This window comes from Eschrichtius robustus, chromosome 11 (assembly GCF_028021215.1).
Source record: "Eschrichtius robustus isolate mEscRob2 chromosome 11, mEscRob2.pri, whole genome shotgun sequence".
Taxonomy (NCBI): Eukaryota; Metazoa; Chordata; class Mammalia; order Artiodactyla; family Eschrichtiidae; genus Eschrichtius; species Eschrichtius robustus.
The window spans coordinates 33,091,106-33,109,823 of NC_090834.1; positions in this window are offsets into that span (position 1 = coordinate 33,091,106).

Consider the following 18,718-nt stretch of genomic DNA (forward strand, 5'->3'; position numbering starts at 1 on the left):
ACCGAGGGGTGGGGCACCTAAGGTGTCTATACATGGACATCCATCAGTCACTGGTTGAGGATTGTGGCTTGACAGAGCATAGGCACATGTGTGGAGCAGGCACCAATAACCAGAGAAAACCCTCAGGCAAAGAGATATAGGTGCTCACTATTGGTTTTCAGGCCTGCATACACTGATAAGGTGTTTACAAGAGAAAAGCATAGGTATATCAGGATCAGAGGAGACAAGGATATAAAATTGGAATGAAAAAACAATCCAAGCAGAAATGATGTCACTTGAAACAGGAAATTAACATTGTTAGCAGCAAAATAACTTATGGAATTTTATAAATAGGGATGTCTAATGTTCAGTTTGTGGTTGCTTATTTTGCCCAGCTGTACACGTTTATTCTGCCACTAGCCCAATTCCAAATTTTCAGCATAGTCTGCTTCACATAAACCCCTTGTGAGTGAGTCTTTTTTAAAAAAATAGAAATTGACAAAAGGCTTGAATTTTATATTTTGGTTCAGTGTGATGCAGAACAAAACTAGGACAAGCAAAATGTTGGGATGACACTTGAACTCTGACGTTCATAACCATAGGTGACCATGAGGCTATGAGCACTTCAAGAATTTTCAGATTTTTTGAGGAGCAAGGGTCGGAATTATTTCATTAAATGGTGGTTTGTGGAGAGCTTATCCAAATCTCAAAGGTCAGGAAAGACAGCTAACATGTGAGATATGCATGGAATCAGTCTTTTACATCTTAACAGTCCTCTCCTCACCACTACAAGTACTCCCTAATTCACACATAACAAAAATAGTGCTTGAAAAATGAATCACCTTCTACTTTCCCAGAGCAATGATAAGTCTAAAAGGCCATGTGGCCTTGTGCTGGACCAGATTTCTGCCTTGTCTCTGCAGATTCTTTATGAGAACTCGAGCACCTACCAAACTTCTCTGGTCATCAATTTCCACACCTGTTGAAAAAAGAGTTTGAGATATTCAATGTCTATCAGTACTTTACTAACTCTTTAAGTTTCTTAATTTGATTTCAGGCATTTACAAACACACAGCATTTGACCGCAGGAACTTTGAAGATTGGATCAAATTTTATTTATATTATTCTGATAACAATGCCCCTTGTCTTCTTATTTGCCCTTCTAACAATTTCATCAAAAACTTTCTGATGCTCCAGTCAATACTGATTCACATTGGCTATTCTCTCACTGCGACCTGTTCATCTGTCACAGTTCTGTCAAGCACTTATCACATATTGTGTTTGTATGCCTCTATAACATGAGCTTCTTAAAACAGAGAATTAAAATTTCATCTCTGTAACCCCAGCATTTAGCATAATACTTGAATCTAATAATTACTTAGTAAACACTTGTTGAATAAATCAATGAGTAAATGAATGAATGCCTTCGATCCCCCATAGCTCCTAACACACTTTGATGATGATGCAAGTTAATTAAGTTTGTAATAGATTATTTTGCTTAAGACCTTCCAGAATTGTTTAAAGGCATTAGAGAAGTAAAGAAATGGCAGGGCAAGAACTTGCTTGGGTGGGGAAAAGTGAGTCTTTTCATCTGTAGACTGAGACTATGTAGAACTCCTCATTACTGCCTTTTAATTCCTTAATTACATACAAGTCAGAGAAGATGCATAATTCTGAAATTCCCTGTTTCAAGATACACTAAAGAAAGGAGAGATTGGCTTTGATTTACATAGGATTATTACTATCATTAAACATTTGTTGAGAGCCTAGCTTAAGTCAAACTTTTGCTAAGAAAATACATATCAGGAACAGTGGCTCTTGCCATCAAAGGGCTGTCATTAAAGTGGGACACTAGATCATGGAGTGAATATAGATACAAACATCCAAAGCAGTACACAATATATGCCCAATAAAAAATGGACCATAAGTTCCACAGGGTTTCAGAGGACCGAGGGGGACTTGTTAGGGCTGAGGCATTCACAATAAAGACAGGAGGTAGGTCGTGAACTTAGATGTTGGATGAGTACTCCAGAAAGGTGAGTGGTAAACACATAGGAAGAAGAGATTTACATAGGCACATTAGCAGACTCATACCACAGTCTAGGACTGAAGCCCACATGTTGCTCATTACGTGAAATAATCTTAATATTTGATATTGGGTTAAATCACCAGTAAAATTCTAGTTAGTAAATTCCTCTCAGGAATTATTTTATGGTGAAGTAATATCACACATATCAGCCAACAGATATTTACACGGATCTCTTAAGAGCTCTTTGTGACTAAAGTTATACCTAGATCTGTTCTCTTTCCCACTTTGAGTCATCACTAATAATTATGACACCAACTACCATGGAGAGACAAGGAAGAGAGAGTAGGAAATATGACATAGAGGTTGTAGGGGAGAAAAAATAATTTTCCCTCCACATTTTTGAGTTCTTAGCTGAGATCTCTGTAAGAAAAAGATTAACAAGAGAAAAACAGAAGTTTATTAACATGTATACATGGGAAATACACAGCAAAAAATGAGTAACTCCTCGAGGTGGCTTATAATTCAGGATTAAATGGCCTCTTAATAGAGAAGGGGAGAGGGGCTGTAGGCTTCTCAGGGGAGAATAAAGGATTTTTAGGAAAGATGAATGGGCCCTTAAAGAATAGATGGGAGGTATAATAGTTTGTGATAAAGTTTGTCTAGGTGTGGTCTAGTCTCCTCTTCTGTGATGAGTAAATCTTTCCTGAGTGATGAAACTCATGGAGAGTGGATCTATGACAATTGAGTTCCTTTGGAGGATCTGTCTTTAGGCAGATAGGGGACTTCAGTATTAGCTGTTTTTCAAGTGTCTATAGCTCAAAAATTCAATACACAAAAGCAGCATATTTGGGGCTACTGTATTCTGCTACCTTTCAGGATCAAGAACTCTGATTTTAGACACAGACAGACCTGGATTTGAATTCCAGTTCTGACACTCACTAGCTGTATGGTGTGTCCCTCGGCAAGTTACTAAAGAGTACTTAAAAGTCTCAGTTTCTTCCTCTGCAAAATAAGGGTCATAGTAGTGTTTATTTCGTAGAATTGCTATGAGGATTCAATGTGTGAAATTGTTTAAAATACTTAACACAGTGTTTGTGCTCAGTGAGCACTTGTAATTTTTTTTTGTTGTCAGAACTTAGATGGCTATACAGTGAAATAAAAAAAATGGTTGAGAAAAGAAGATATATGTTTAAGCAAAACATTATTCCTGATATTCATTTCGGCTCTGGCTCTATTTAATTTTCTCCTCTGCCTCATCATCAAGGCTTTGGTATGTTTAGAGAATCTATTTTAAAAATCCCCTCTATTCCTTTAATAGAATTCCAACCATAAGAAATGTATGAATTAAGTCACCATTTAAGATATAAGAATAGCATCCCTAAGACTAAAAGAATTGGCATTCTCATAGCACCAACTTGCATCTGTCACCCTGTAGCATCTATCACCATAGCTTACTTCTCCCTGCCTCAGTATTTTTATTAATATTTCATCACTGGACCACTTTTTCTCTATGTATGTGACATTTAATTTTTAAGGGATAACGGCAATCCAGTAGGCATATTTTTTTCTCATAGAATTTATCTTCAATTTTGTAAAAGAATATTAGAGCTAGAACGCACTCAGACATTGTAGGGAGAGAAAACTTTTTCCTTCTTCCCTTCTAGTTTCTTTGGTTGGTCTAATAATAAAATTGACATTAGATTAGCAGGAGAAAAACAAATTTAATTATGTATGTATGGGAGCCCCACAAAGACAGGCAGACTCCAAGGCAGTCAAGCAATTGAGGCTTATCTGCCATCCTGAGCTAAGGAGGAAGAAGTAGGTGTCTGGAGCCTTGATGGAGAGGAAGACAACTCACAAGAAGATGAGAAGAACAAATGTTTGGTAAACGTAGTTTTGCCATGCTGTGCAGATAAGTCTTTCTGATATAGAAAGTTATCTCTGGTAATAGCTTTCTTCCTGGTATAGTTCTTCTATCCAAATTCTTTTAGGCAGTTAAGGGAGAGGTAAAAACCTTTTCCTGAGTCTGCTGTGTCTTAATTGCCTACAGCTCAAAACAATCCACATGTCAAAGAGGCACATTTTGGGGGTGGCATATTCTGCTCCTTCACAACATCATCTAGTCTAACTCATTCCTCTTATGCAGGAAGAATTGAGGCTCATAAAAGTTAAGCCCAGTATCACACAGATTTGTAAAACATGTTGGTTGGCTGAATGAATAAATACTAAAATTAAATTCATATTAGTTGCCTTTGAAAACAATCTTCTTTCTACTACTTCAATAATAATAAGTTAAATTAAAATTTTGCAGCCAGTGTTTCTAGAGGGCATTTAGGCATTTACATATGAATATCTCTTTAACTTTGATCATAGGTGACAAATCAAGATACACAGAAAGAAATGAAGCCTCATTTTGGCTTTGCTCTATTTAATTTTCTCCTCTGTCTCATTATCAAGGCTTTGGTAGGTTTAGAGAATCTATTAAAAAGTCCCTTTGTTTTGACCTTGGATCTGTGGGAACATTCAGAAAGACATTGAATTTTGAAGGTTGCCACTAGCTGCTTTATTCAAGACTCTGAGTTAAATAAGTCATCTGTACTTAACACCAGGTTCTCAGGAATCTTTTAACATATTTGAGACCCTCTTTGAACTGTATTCCAAAGGCTCATAAATGTATTTGAAGCTTCCTGGCTTTTATCTTAAAGCAAGTGTTTAAAAATGGACAAACTTTCTCCTTGGGCTAGAGTGTCAGTTAATACATTGTGGTAAAACTCACCTAGTCACTCTAGCTTATAACTTTTCAGCATGCTTCTTGCATCCTTTCCTATCCGTCATTAGCTCTATGTCCTTCAGTACTGAGTGGAAACTTTTCCTGATTATACAGCTCCATCATTCCCAACACTTGATGGTATTTGTGGAATTCTAAGGATGTTGTCATTAGCACCTAAATACAGGAGAGGAAATGACCATTTTAATCAGCAATTGAAATTAGTTCCAGACCCTGAGCATAAGGAAGAAAGAGATTTGCAGACAATTAGGCCTCTTGTGGTTCTTTATTGAAGGGCTGGTTTACAGTTTCTACATCCTTCTATAATTCATGGGGCAAATTTATGGCTACAGTGCTCTGCCTGGGATGAGGAAATTCCCTGCCTGGGTTTACAAGGAGGGTTGTTTACCATGGCGATGCCTGATTAAATTTTATTGAATTATAAGATGAACAAGTCACAATGCCCTAAAAACTTTAATACTCAGACACCATGTACAATCCTGCAGAAGGTCAGGTTAAGGACAGATGCTGTCATTCACTATGCCTGTAAACTTGGTCTTTATTCTGCATTGACCTTCAGTCTCTACCACTAAGCTTCAGACGTGTGTTCCTAACTGCTTCCTGAGTTGGATGTCTCCCAGCGAAGACCTTATCCAATTATTTATTAATTTTAAAATATAGGTTCCTTCTCATTCCTGTCCCTTCAGACAATAATAATGTATCCAACCATAACCTCACTCCTCAAAATCTGCTCCATTATCTCCATTCTGTATCTTTATGAGTAGTTACATCATGCATTCATAGTAGTCATGCTTTCCCTCTCCTTACTCTCCTCATTTAGTCTACTATAAAATTCTCTGAGGTATATACTCTGAATATCTCTTGGGTCCATCTCTCCTGTCCATCCCCATTGCCATGAACCTTGTTCATGGATGTACCAAATTTCTCCTGAACTATAACAACTATTTCATAATTGTTCTACCTTTCCCTATTCTTATATAAATTCACATTGCTAATTTTTTGAAAATCTACTTTTTGCTAAACACTGGAAAGTATTTTCATAGTTAAATCAATAAAATCTGGAAGAAAAAGCCCTTCTTGTAATAATCTGTATTAACCCACCACACAGCTTAATAGGATCAAGAACTTGGAGTATTTACATTAACATTACTATTCTAGGAAATCCTCACCCAGGAAGGTAAAGTTGTAAATAATGTTATTATTTGCCTAAGAAACTTCCCTAAATTCCATTTGTTTGAATAACAGACTACTCAACTAGCCCATCTCCAGACAATAGACTGCTAGCCAGAATTCATAGTATAGCTGAAATTCAGCCTCTGTACACCAGTATTGAATTGCATCTTGGAGACAGAGTTTTGGGTGAAGTAGAAAAGAATAGCTTTATTGCTTTGCCAGACAAAGGGGGCCACAGTAGGTTAATGATCTCAGAACTGAGTGTTCCAACCTGAGGGAGTGTCATAAGGAGTTTTATAGTCAGGTTTGTTGGTAAGGATCAGGGAGCCTGCAGGGCCTGCATTCCTCTAATCCAGGGATCATCTGGTGTGTGATGGGCTTCTGTTGTTCTTGAGGTTGTTGAACTGTGACCTTCTCTCTGGAAAGAAGAATGTTTAATCAAGTAGTTAATATCTTCCATTCGGTGGGGGTTTTAGTTCTGCAGAAGAGCTCAAAGATATTGTTATGTATATCACTTGAGGAGGGACCAGAACCCTGCCCCAAGGCTTCACTATTGTTTCTTGACTGCTCCTCCTTTGTCTCTGCATCCCCTCCCTTCCCTGATTAGCAATTGTTTGAACCTGCCCTTTGGAACGCAGGAAGGTCATGGAGGCTGAATGAAGCCTATGTCCTACAAAAAAGAAACAGGGGACACAGAAAGACTTTTGTGCCCAGGAGCCCCATGGGCTCCTGCTCGGTTTCAGTAGCGCTTATGGTATAATAAAAAGTATATCTAATCCTTGTTCCCGCTTCCTGGCAAGGAGCTCCTAAAACCCCTGGAATTCCCTGAGTGACAGGAGTGTCTTTTGTTATTCATAATGAGTTCTTTTCAACTATACTAGAATTTATGTTAATGAGATTGTGGGGTGCCCTAAATGACTTCAAGTTGGGGGTTGGTCACCAGAGGAACCAACCACATGATTAGAGGGTTGGAATTGTCAACTCCACACCCAGACTTCTTCTATGAAGGGGTTAGGGACTGGAAATTGAGTTCAATTATATGGCCAAAGATTTGGTCAGTCATACCCATGTCATGAAACTCCATATAAAAACCCTGGAACAATGAAGTTAACAGAAATTCCTGGTTGGTGAACACATTGATGTGCTGGGAGAGTGGATTACGCAGAGAGGCATGGAAACTGTCTCCCTTCCCCAGACCTTGCTATATGTATCTCTTCATCTGACTGTTTATTCATATCCTTTATAAAAACCTGGTAATTGTTAAGTACAGTGCTTCTCTGAATTCTGTGAGTCATTCTGGCACATTCTCAAAACTGAGGGAGAGTTGGGGAAACTCCCAAATTTGTAGTCAGCCCAGAAGAAGCACAAGTATATTGGGGATGCCTGAGACTTGCAGATGGTGTCGGAAGTGGGGCAGTCTTGTGCCCTTAACTTGTAGGGTTTGTGACAACTCCAGGTAATGTCAGAATTTAATTGAATCATAGGACACAGGGTTGAGTGCCACAGAATTGTGATTGGAATGGAGCCCTCCTCTCAGGACAATAGATTGCTCAACTGAGTGAACTACTCACTTGTCAAACAACTGTTTATTTATCAAAATGCACTTCAAAACCCTCCCTTCCCTATGTCCACCAATCTGAAACTATATTTTGAACTTTATCCAATTTCAGGTCCCTGTATTGAAATACTAATATAACTAACCCCCCAAACTTTATAAATACCCATCCTTGTCCTTCCCCTTCTAAGGCATTCAATCACTTAGTCAAAGTGGTGTTCTTTCCCCTAGCAATGGGTAAGTCACTTGGCTCTGCTTAATCAATGGGTTATTTTGGTGATATTTTTAGAGAGTCAGCAGTCAACAAATCCTATGAAGAAAGTATTATTACTATCCTTATTTTAAAGATATGAAAACTGAGTAACAGATTCATTAGGAAAATTGCCCAAAGTCACATACCCACTAAATTATGAAATTCTGCTTTGAGCCCAGGTTGATATGGCTCCAAATTCCAATTTTTTAACCCTTAAACTGTACTTGCCACTCTTCTCAATGCACCCTCAGCTCTCTGCTATAGGGAACTACACTATGTGTTTTCTTATACAATGACTTCCAATACTGAGAAAATCTCACTATTTGGAGATTAGAGTTAGAAAAGAAGATGGATAAGGGGGCAGCACTCCATAAAGATGGTGTGGACAGTGATATCCTAGCTTTCTAGAATAGGCCATCTGACAATATTTCACATGATTTGCTGGCAATTCATTTTCAAAAGGTAGATGTAAGCAAAGATAAATTTTTATCCTTTCTTAATTCTAGCTGCCAAAACGGAAGCATTTGGTGAAATGGAAGTGTCAGAGCTATTGCTTTTCATTCTTTCCTAGCTTTTTGTGTGCCCAGTTACCTTGGACATTAATAAGTTTTATCCTTGCCGTTCCAGGTAATATAAGCCATCTCCCAAATGATTTAAGTTAGTTCAAATTGAATTTCTGTCACTTGCAAACCAAAAGAGTCTTTGACTAATTCAGCAGATAACAGAAATCTTGAAAGAAATTGATGGCTGAAAAATTATCTTGTATTATTTTACAAAGATAAGAGGAAATTACTCATTACCATTTTACTTTTGAATTACCCACTAGACAAAAATGACCTTCAAATTAACATGATCCAGAAGTATTTAAAACTCAAAATAGGTGATAATGAGACAGCACTTAATTCCTTTATCTAAGGATAGGACTCCATGTCCAGATGGAATGCATATCAGAACCCTGAAAGTAATCGTAGACCTGTTTATTATTGCCATCCCCAGAAACATTGTTTGATCAATACTGGAGCAAGAAGAAGAACATTGGGCATAACTCTTGTGGTCAGAGACTCTAAAAGGGGAAGAATCTGCCCAAGAGGCAGGAGACTTTTTCTTGCCCATTTTTCTCCTGGTGCGCGAGGAGAGAGGATTAAGAGTGCAGCTGAAAGGAGCTCCAGAGAATGGCGCGAGCCGTGGCTATCAGAGCAGACCCCAGAGATGTGCATGAGACGCTAAGGCTGCTGCTGCAGCCACCAAGAAGCCTGTGTGCAAGCACAGGTCCACTATCCACACCTCCCCTACAGGGAGCCTGTGCAGCCTGCCACTGCCAGGGTCCTGTGATCCAGGGACAACTTCCCCGGGAGCACACATGGCAGTGCCTCAGGCTGTTGCAATATCATGCCAGCCTCTGCCGCCGCAGGCTCGCTCCGCACTCCGTACCCCTCCCTCCCCCTGGCCTGAGTGAGCCAGAGCCCCCGAATCAGCTGCTCCTTTAACCCCGTCCTGTCTGAGCGAAGAAGAGACACCCTCAGGCGACCTACATGTAGAGGTGGGGCCAAATCCAAAGCTGAACCCCGGGAGCTGTGCGAACAAAGAAGAGAAAGGGAAATTTCTCCCAGCAGCCTCAGGAGCAGCGGATTAAATCTCCACAATCAACTTGATGTACACTGCATCTGTGGAATACCTGAATAGATAATGAATCATCCCAAATTGAGGAGGTGGACTTTGGGAGCAACGATATATATATATATTTTCCCTTTTTCTCTTTTTGTGAGTGTCTATGTGTATGCTTCTGAGTGTGATTTTGTCTGTATAGCTTTGCTTTTACCATTTGCCCTAGGGTTCTGTCTGCCCGTTTTTTTGTTGTTGTTTTTACTTTAGTATAGTTTTTAACGCTTGTAATCATTGGTGGATTTGTTTTTTGGTTTGGTTTCTCTCTCCTTTCTTTCTTTCTTTTTTTTATTACTTAAAAAAATTTTTTTAATAATTATTTTAATAACTTTATTTTCTTTTCCTTTATCTTCTTTCTTTCCTTTCTTTCTTTCTTTCTTTCTTACTTTCCTTTTTCTCTCCCTTTTATTCTGATCTGTGTGGATGACAGGCTCTTGGTGCTCTAGCCAGGCGTCAGGGTTGTGCCTCTGAGGTGGGAGAGCCAAGATCAGGACACTGGCCCACAAGAGACGTCCCAGCTCCACGTAATATCAAACGGCGAAAATCTCCCAGAGATCTCCATCTCAACACCAAGACCCAGCTCAACTCAATGACCAGCAAACTACAGTGCTGGACACCCTATGCCAAACAACTAGCAAGACAAGAACACAACCCCACCCATTAGCAGAGAGGTGGCCTAAAATCATAATAGGCCACAGGCACCCCAAAACACTCCACCAGAGGTGGACCTGCCCACCAGAAAGACAAGATCCAGCCTCATCCACCAGAACACAGGCACTAATCCCCTCCACCAGGAAGCCTACACAACCCACTGAACCAACCTTAGCCACTGGGGGCAGACACCAAAAACAACGGGAACTACGAACCTGCAGCCTGCGAAAAGGGGACCCCAAACACAGTAAGTTAAGCAAAATGAGAAGACAGAGAAACACAGAGCAGATGAAGGTGCAAGGTAAAAACCCACCAGACCTAACAAATGAAGAGGAAATATGCAGTCTACCTGGAAAAGAATTCAGAATAATGATAGTAAAGATGATCCAAAATCTTGGAAATACAGTGGAGAAAATACAAGAAACGCTTAACAAGTACCTAGAAAAACTAATGTGCAAACAAACAGTGATGAACAACACAATAAATGAAATTAAAAATTCTCTACAAGGGATCAATAGCAGAATAACTGAGGCAGAAGAACGGATAAGTGACATGGAAGATAAGATAGTGGAAATAACTACTGCAGGGCAGAATAAAGAAAAAACAATGAAAACAATTGAGGACAGTCTCAGAGACCTCTGGGACAACATTAAACGCACCAACATTCGAATTATAAGGGTGCCAGAAGAAGAAGAGAAAAAGAAAGAGATTGAGAAAAAATTTTAAGAGATTATAGCTGAACACTTCCCTAATATGGGAAAGGAAATAATTAATGAAGTCCAGGAAGCACAGAGAGTCCCATACATGCCAAGGAGAAACACACCAAGACATATATTAATCAAACTATCAAAAATTAAAGACAAAGAAAAAATATTAAAAGTAGCAAGGGGAAAACAACAAATAACACACAAGAGAATTTCCATAAGGTTACCAGCTGATCTTTCAGCAGAAATTTTGCAAGCCAGAAGGGAGTGGCAGGACATATTTAAAGTAATGAAGGGGAAAAACCTACAACCAGGATTACTCTACCCAGCAACGGTCTCACTCAGACTTGATGGAGAAATTAAAACCTTTACAGACAAGCAAAATCTAAGAGAATTCAGCAGCACCAAACCAGCTCTACAACAAATACTAAAGGAATTTCTCTAGGCAGGAAACAAAGACAAGGAAAAGACCTACAAAAACAAACCTAAAACAAATAAAAATGGTCATAGGAACATACACATCGATAATTACCTTAAATGTAAGTAGATTAAATGCTCCCACCAAAGACATAGACTGGCTGAATGGATACACAAACAAGACCCTTATACATGCTGTCTACAAGAGACCGACTTCAGACCTAGGGACACATACAGACTGAAAGTGAGGGGATGGAAAAAGATATTCCATGCAAATGGAAATCGAAAGAAAGCTGAAGTAACAATTCTCATATCAGACAAAATAGACTTTAAAATAAACACTATTATAAGAGGCAAAGAAGGACACTGCATAATGATCAAGGGATCAATCCAAGAAGAAGATATAGCAATTGTAAATATTTATGCACCCAACATAAGAGCACCTCAATACATAAGGCAAATGCTAACAGCCTTCAAAGGGGTAATCGACAGTAACACAATCACAGTAGGGGACTTTAACACCCCACTTTCACCAATGGACAAATCATCCAAAATGAAAATAAGTAAAGAACTACAAGCTTTAAATGATACCTTAAACAAGATGGACTTAACTGATATTAATAGGACATTCCATCTGAAAACAACAGAATATACATTCTTCTCAAGTGTTCATGGAAAATTCTCCAAGATAGATCATATCTTGGGTCACAAATCAAGCCTTGGTAAATTTAAGAAAATTGAAATCGTACAAGCATCTTTTTGACCACAACGCTATGAGACTAGATATCTATTACAGGAAAAATTCTGTAAAAATTGCAAACACATGGAGGCTAAACAATACACTGCTTAATAACCAAGAGATCACTGAAGAAATCAAAGAGGAAATCAAAAAATACCTAGAAACAAATGACAATGAAAACACGACGACCCAAAACCTATGTGATGCAGCAAAAGCAGTTCTAAGAAGGAAGTTTATAGCAATACAACCCTACTTTAAGAAACAAGAAACATCTCAAATAAACAACCTAACCTTACACCTAAAGCAGTTAGAGAAAGAAGAACAAAAAAACCCCAAAGTTAGCAGAAGGAAAGAAATCATAAAGATCAGAGCAGAAATAAATGAAAAAGAAATGAAGGAAATGATAGCAAACATCAATAAAACTAAAAGCTGGTTCTTTGAGAAGATAAACAAATTGATATACCATTAGCCAGACTCATCAAGAATAAAAGGGAGAAGACTCAAATCAATAGAACTAGAAACGAACAAGGAGAAATAACAACTGACATTGCAGAAATACAAAGGATCATGAGAGATTATTACTACATGTCTGGAACCAGCTGCAAGCTGACACAGTCCATGCAGCTTAAAACATGGCAAAGTCCTGCTTAATTCCTGACAGGACCCGAAAGAGTTATTAGAGAAGATATGAGTCTTGGCCTGTGAGGTTGCTTGAGATTTCTCTAACTATAGTTTGTCCTCGGCATGTTTCGGTAATCACAGTCTGTTCTCATGCATGTTTATATTCTGGTTCGCAGACTGTTTTGTACTATAACTTCAACATTAAGGAAATACTGTCTGATGATCCTGTCTTGTGATTTTAACAAAAACATGTATTGCCTACTGCAATCTATAAAAAGAGTTTTGATGGGAAGTCAAGTGTGTGTGTGCTTGTACACCACCCTCCTGACCCCGTCTCTTCTTAATCCTCTCACCTGCTCTCAGGACTTGTTCCTCAGTCTAACAGCGACTGACTACAAGTAACTATGTGCCAAAAAAATGGACAACCTGGAAGAAATGGACAAATTCATAGAAATGCTCAACCTTCCGAGACTGAACCAGGAAGAAATAGAAAATATGGACAGACCAATCACAAGCACTGAAATTGAAATTGTGATTAAAAATCTTCCAGCAAAAAAAGCCCAGGACCAGATGGCTTCATAGGTGAATTCTATCAAACATTTAGAGAACGGCTAACACCTATCCTTCTCAAACTCTTCCAAAATATAGCAGATGGAAGAACACTCCCAAACTCATTCTATGAGGCCACCATCACCCTGATACCAAAACCAGACAAAGATGTCACAAAGGGGGCTTCCCTGGTGGCGCAGTGGTTGAGAATCTGCCTGCTGATGCAGGGGACACGGGTTCGAGCCCTGGTCTGGGAATATCCCACATGCCGCGGAGCAACTAGGCCCGTGAGCCACAACTGCTGAGCCTGCGCATCTGAAGCCTGTGCTCCGCAACAAGAGAGGCCGCGATAGTGAAAGGCCCGCGCACCACAATGAAGAGTGGCCCCTGCTTGCCGCAACTGGAGGAAGCCCTCGCACAGAAACGAAGACCCAACACAGCCAAAATAAATAAATAAATAATAAATAATAATAATTTTTTTAAAAAAAGTAATTAAAAAAAAAAAAGATGTCACAAAGAAAGAAAACTACAGGCCAATATCATTGATGAACATAGATGCAAAAATCCTTAACAAAATACTAGCAAACAGAATCCAACAGCACATTAAAAGGATCATACACCATGATCAAGTGGGGTTTATCCCAGGAATGCAAGGATTCTTCAATATATGCAAAGCAATCAATGTGATACATCATATTAACAAACTGAAGGAGAAAAACCATATCATCATCTCAATAGATGCAGAGAAAGCTTTCGACAATATTCAACGCCCATTTATGATAAAAACTCTCCAGAAAATAGGCATAGAGGGAACTTACCTCAACATAATAAAGGCCATATATGACAAATGCACAGCCAACATTGACCTCAATGGTGAAAATCTGAAACCATTTCCACTAAGATCAGGAACAAGACAAGGTTGTGCACTCTCATCAGTATTATTCAACGTAGTTTTGGAAGTTTTAGCCACAGCAATCAGAGAAGAAAAAGAAATAAGAGAAATATAAATCAGAAAAGAAGAAGTAAAGCTGTCACTGTTTGCAGATGACATGATACTATACATAGAGAATCTTAAATATGCTACCACAAAACTATTAGAGCTAATGAATGAATTTGGTAAAGTAGCAGGACACAAAATTAATGCAAAAAAATCTCTTGCATTCCTATACACTAATGATTAAAAATGTGAAAGTGAAATTAAGAAAACACTCCCATTTACCATCACAACAAAAAGAATAAAATATCTAGGAATAAACCTACCTAAGGAGACAAAAGGTGTGTACACAGAAAATTATAAGACACTGATGAAAGAAATTAAAGATGATACAAACAGATGGAGAGATATACAATGTTGTTGGATTTGAAGAATCAACATTGTGAAAATGACTATACTGCCCAAAGCAATCTACAGATTCGATGCAATTCCTTTCAAACTACCATTGGCATTTTTCACAGAAGTAGAACAAAAAATTTCACAATTTGTATGGAAACACAAAAGACTGCAAATAGCCAAAGCAGTCTTAAGAAAGAAAAATGGAGCTGGAGGAATCAGGCTCGCTGACTTCTGACTATACTACAAAGCTACAGTAATCAAGACAGTATGGTCCTGGCACAAAAACAGTAATATAGATCAATGGAACAGGATAGAAAGCCCAGAGATAAACCCACTCACATACGGTCACCTTATCTTTGATAAAGGAGGCAAGAATATCCAATTGAGAAAAGACAGCCTCTTCAATAAGCGGTGCTGGGAAAACTGGACAGCTACATGTAAAATAATGAAATTAGAATGCTCCCTAACACCATACACAAAAATAAACTCAAAATGGATTAAAGACCTAAATGTAAGGCCAGACACTATCAAACTCTTAGAGGAAAACATAGGCAGAACACTCTATGACATAAATCACAGCAAGATGCTTTTTGACCCACCTCCTAGAGAAATGGAAATAAAAACAAAAATAAACAAATGGGAGCTAATGAAACTTAAAAGCTTTTGCACAGCAAAGGAAACCATAAACAAGACCAAAAGACAGCCCTCAGAATGGGAGAAAATATTTGCAAATGAAGCAACGGACAAAGGAGTAATCTCCAAAATTTTGAAGCAGCTCATGCAGCTCAATATCAAAAAAAGAAACAACCCAATCCAAAAATGGGCAGAAGACCTAAATAGACATTTCTCCAAAGAAGATATACAGATTGCCAACACATGAACACACGAAAGAATGCTCAACATCATTAATCATTAGAGAAATGCCAATCAGTACTACAATGAGATATCATCTCACACCGGTCAGAATGGCCATCATCAAAAAATCTACAAACAATAAATGCTGGGGAGGGTGTGGAGAAAAGGGAACCCTCTTGCACTGTTGGTGGGAATGTAAATTGATACAGCCACTATGGAGAACAGTGTGAAGGTTCCTTTGAAAAGTAAAAATAGAACTACCATACGACCCAGCAATCCCACTACTGGGCATATACCCTGAGAAAACCATAATTCAAAAGGGTCATGTACCACAAAGTTCATTGCAGTTCTATTTACAATAGCCAGGACATGGAAGCAACTGAAGTGTCCATCAACAGATGAATGGATAAAGAAGATGTGACACATATATACATTGGAATATCACTCAGCCATGAAAAGAAACGAAAGTGAGTTTTTTGTAGTGAGGTGGATGGACTTAGAGTCTGTCATACAGAGTGAAGTAAGAAAGAGAAAAACAAATACCGTATGCTAATACATATATATGGAATCTAAAAATCAAAAAGAAAATGGTCATGAAGAACCTAGGGGCAAGACGGGAATAAAGACGCAGACCTACTAGAGAATGGACTTGAGGATACGGGGAGGGGAAGGGTAAGCTGGCACAAAGTGAGAGAGTGGCATGGACCTATATACACTACCAAATGTAAAATTGATAGCTATTTGGAAGCAGCTGCATAGCACAGGGAGATCAGCTCGGTCCTTTTTGATCACCTAGAGGGGTGGTATAGGGAGGGTGGGAGGGAGGGAGATGCAAAGTGGAAGAGGTATGGGGATATATGTATATGTATAACTGGATCACTTTGTTATAAGGCAGAAACGAACACACCATTGTAAAGCAATTATACTCCAATAAAGATGTTAAAATATATATATAAATAAAAGGGGCAGCACCTAAGGATGGATTTGAAACTCTAAAATTAGTTGATTATGTGTCCATTTTCCTAAGTATCTCAGTGGAGAGAAAAGGAGTTTGATGCTAAATTAGAAATGATTTCTGCACACAGATCACCTTGTCTTTTTGTTACATATTTTAATTATTGATCCAGGTGAAGTCATCAGAGACAACATATCAAGTTTGTAGACAACATATAGTTGTTATCTGTAGGCATTTCATAGGACAGAATCAGAATTCAAACTTACAAGTTAGTATTAGGAGCCTTAATCAACAAGAAGACATTTAAAATCCATTGCCTACTGCCACTGTCTGAATTATACCTTCATCAGATCAGCTCTCATTTGAATGAATGCAACCTCTAATTGTTAATGAACCAATCTTAAATGTGCTTGCCTGATGTGCAGCAAAGCCAATCTACTGACATCAGGTTACAGGGAAGGAAATTACAGCATTTATCTGCAGGGTGCCAAGCAAGGAGAACAGGTAGTTAATGCTGAAAAGACCTGAACTTCCTGATGGCTTTTGGGAAAAGATTTTTAAAAGCAACATTAAGGGTGAGGTTCAAGAGCACATGATCATCTCATGGATGTTTTTTTGATTGGTTGTTGGTGAGGTAACAAGGTGAGATTTTGGGTATCTTCATCATCAGTCTTCTGGCTCCAACCAGTCTGGGGTCTATGTGCTTGTGGTCAGTAGTTTCTATCAGGTGGGGTCTGGGTTTCTGTAAAACAACTCAAGGATATGCATCAGATTGTTATCCATATCTCTTGAGGAATAACTAGGGGTCCTATGACTCTGTTTTATGGTTGAACTGTTGTTCAAGCTATTATTACTTTTCTTGCTTGACTACTTTCCTTTGTTTCTGTATTTTCTACTTCTCTAATTTTTAATGGCTTGAGTTTACTCTTTGGAAATCTGGGAAGGCCTAGAAGCCTATAGCTTTTTCTATAAACAAGAAGCAGGGGACATGGAGTGGTCTGTCCCTGGGAAGGTTCTGCACGGTCATGCTCAGTTTCATAATCTCTCTCCATCCTTACCTATGGTCTATACCTTTATACCTTATTCTTCTCCAATTCCAGAAAGTTCTTTACAAAATACAAATCTGATTATGCTTCTCTCATACTGTTAAAACTTCCACTGTGCCACAATTTCCTACAGGCTAAAATCTGAAGCTCATTTGCACAAGGCAGTTTAGTCTAATCTATCACTCCAGCCTTGTCCCAAGAGACATCCTCCAAATGTCTCCTTCTGTGTATCCATCCCAGAAACTCCTCTGGCATTCCTCAAACAGAGTTAGCACTTCCATCCCTGCAAGTCTTTGCACACATTGCTTCTGCAACTCACAGTGTCCTTATGCCCTTCTCCCCCTGGGAAATCCATTCATCCTTCAAAATGGGACTGGCTGCCTCTGCCCAATGACATTCCTTGCTCCTTCAGACTGTTAGTTGGCCATGCCTTCCACTCTGCTCCCACAGCTCATTTTTAGTCCATATTTTAACACTTACACATGCTACATCTGTTTTCCTGCCTGTGTCATGAGTTCTTCCAGGACAGGGATTAGATGATTTTTGTATGACTAAGGAGTCTGAACACTTGGATTTGATTTCTAACTCTTCCACTTGCTAACTGCTTGACTTCAGTCAAGTTACCTCCTCCTTCTTTGCCTCAATTTCATCATTTGTGAAATGGGGATAATAATAGTGTCTCACTCATAGGATTGTTGTATGGATTAAATGAACCAATATGTGTCTGACTTTGCTGGCATGCCTTCAAATCTTTCTGTCTCACTCTCTGACCAAGGGCTTCTTTGAATCTTTATCTGTGTTTTGGTAGGAGTTGGGAAAGTGCTAGTAACAAACAGCCCTCAAGGTACTAGTGAGATAGAAGATGGGGGAGAGATTACACTCTAAGACAGAAAATTTAGAGCAAAGACTTTGATATGTAGCCTTGCCATGAATGAATGAATAACATTAATCAACTATCTAATAAGTGCATGTATGGAGGAAAGAACAAGATGAAAAAGATTTGAATATGAAAAATCCTGAAGATGTAAATGACTCAAGTTTCAGCAAAAATAACAATATAATATGCAAGCATCATTTCAAAATTGTGACACTTTGAGTGTAGTGTGGAGTCAGTTATTTTACTTTATAATAGAAATATAAGCTCATGTTTATTGAGCACTTATCACACATAGAAACATTCCAAATGCTCTATATTTATTATCTCATTAAATCTTCACAACAACTCTGTTACAGATGAGGAAATAGCATCAAGAAGTTAAGTAAATTGTTCAAGGTCATACAACTAGTTAGAGGCCAAGCTGGGAATTGAATCAAAGCAGACTGGGCTCTTAGACACTAGTTGCAATTCAAATGTATGTGAGTCGCGTATTCATTAAAAAATTTCAAGTGCTTCAGAAAATACACAGCTA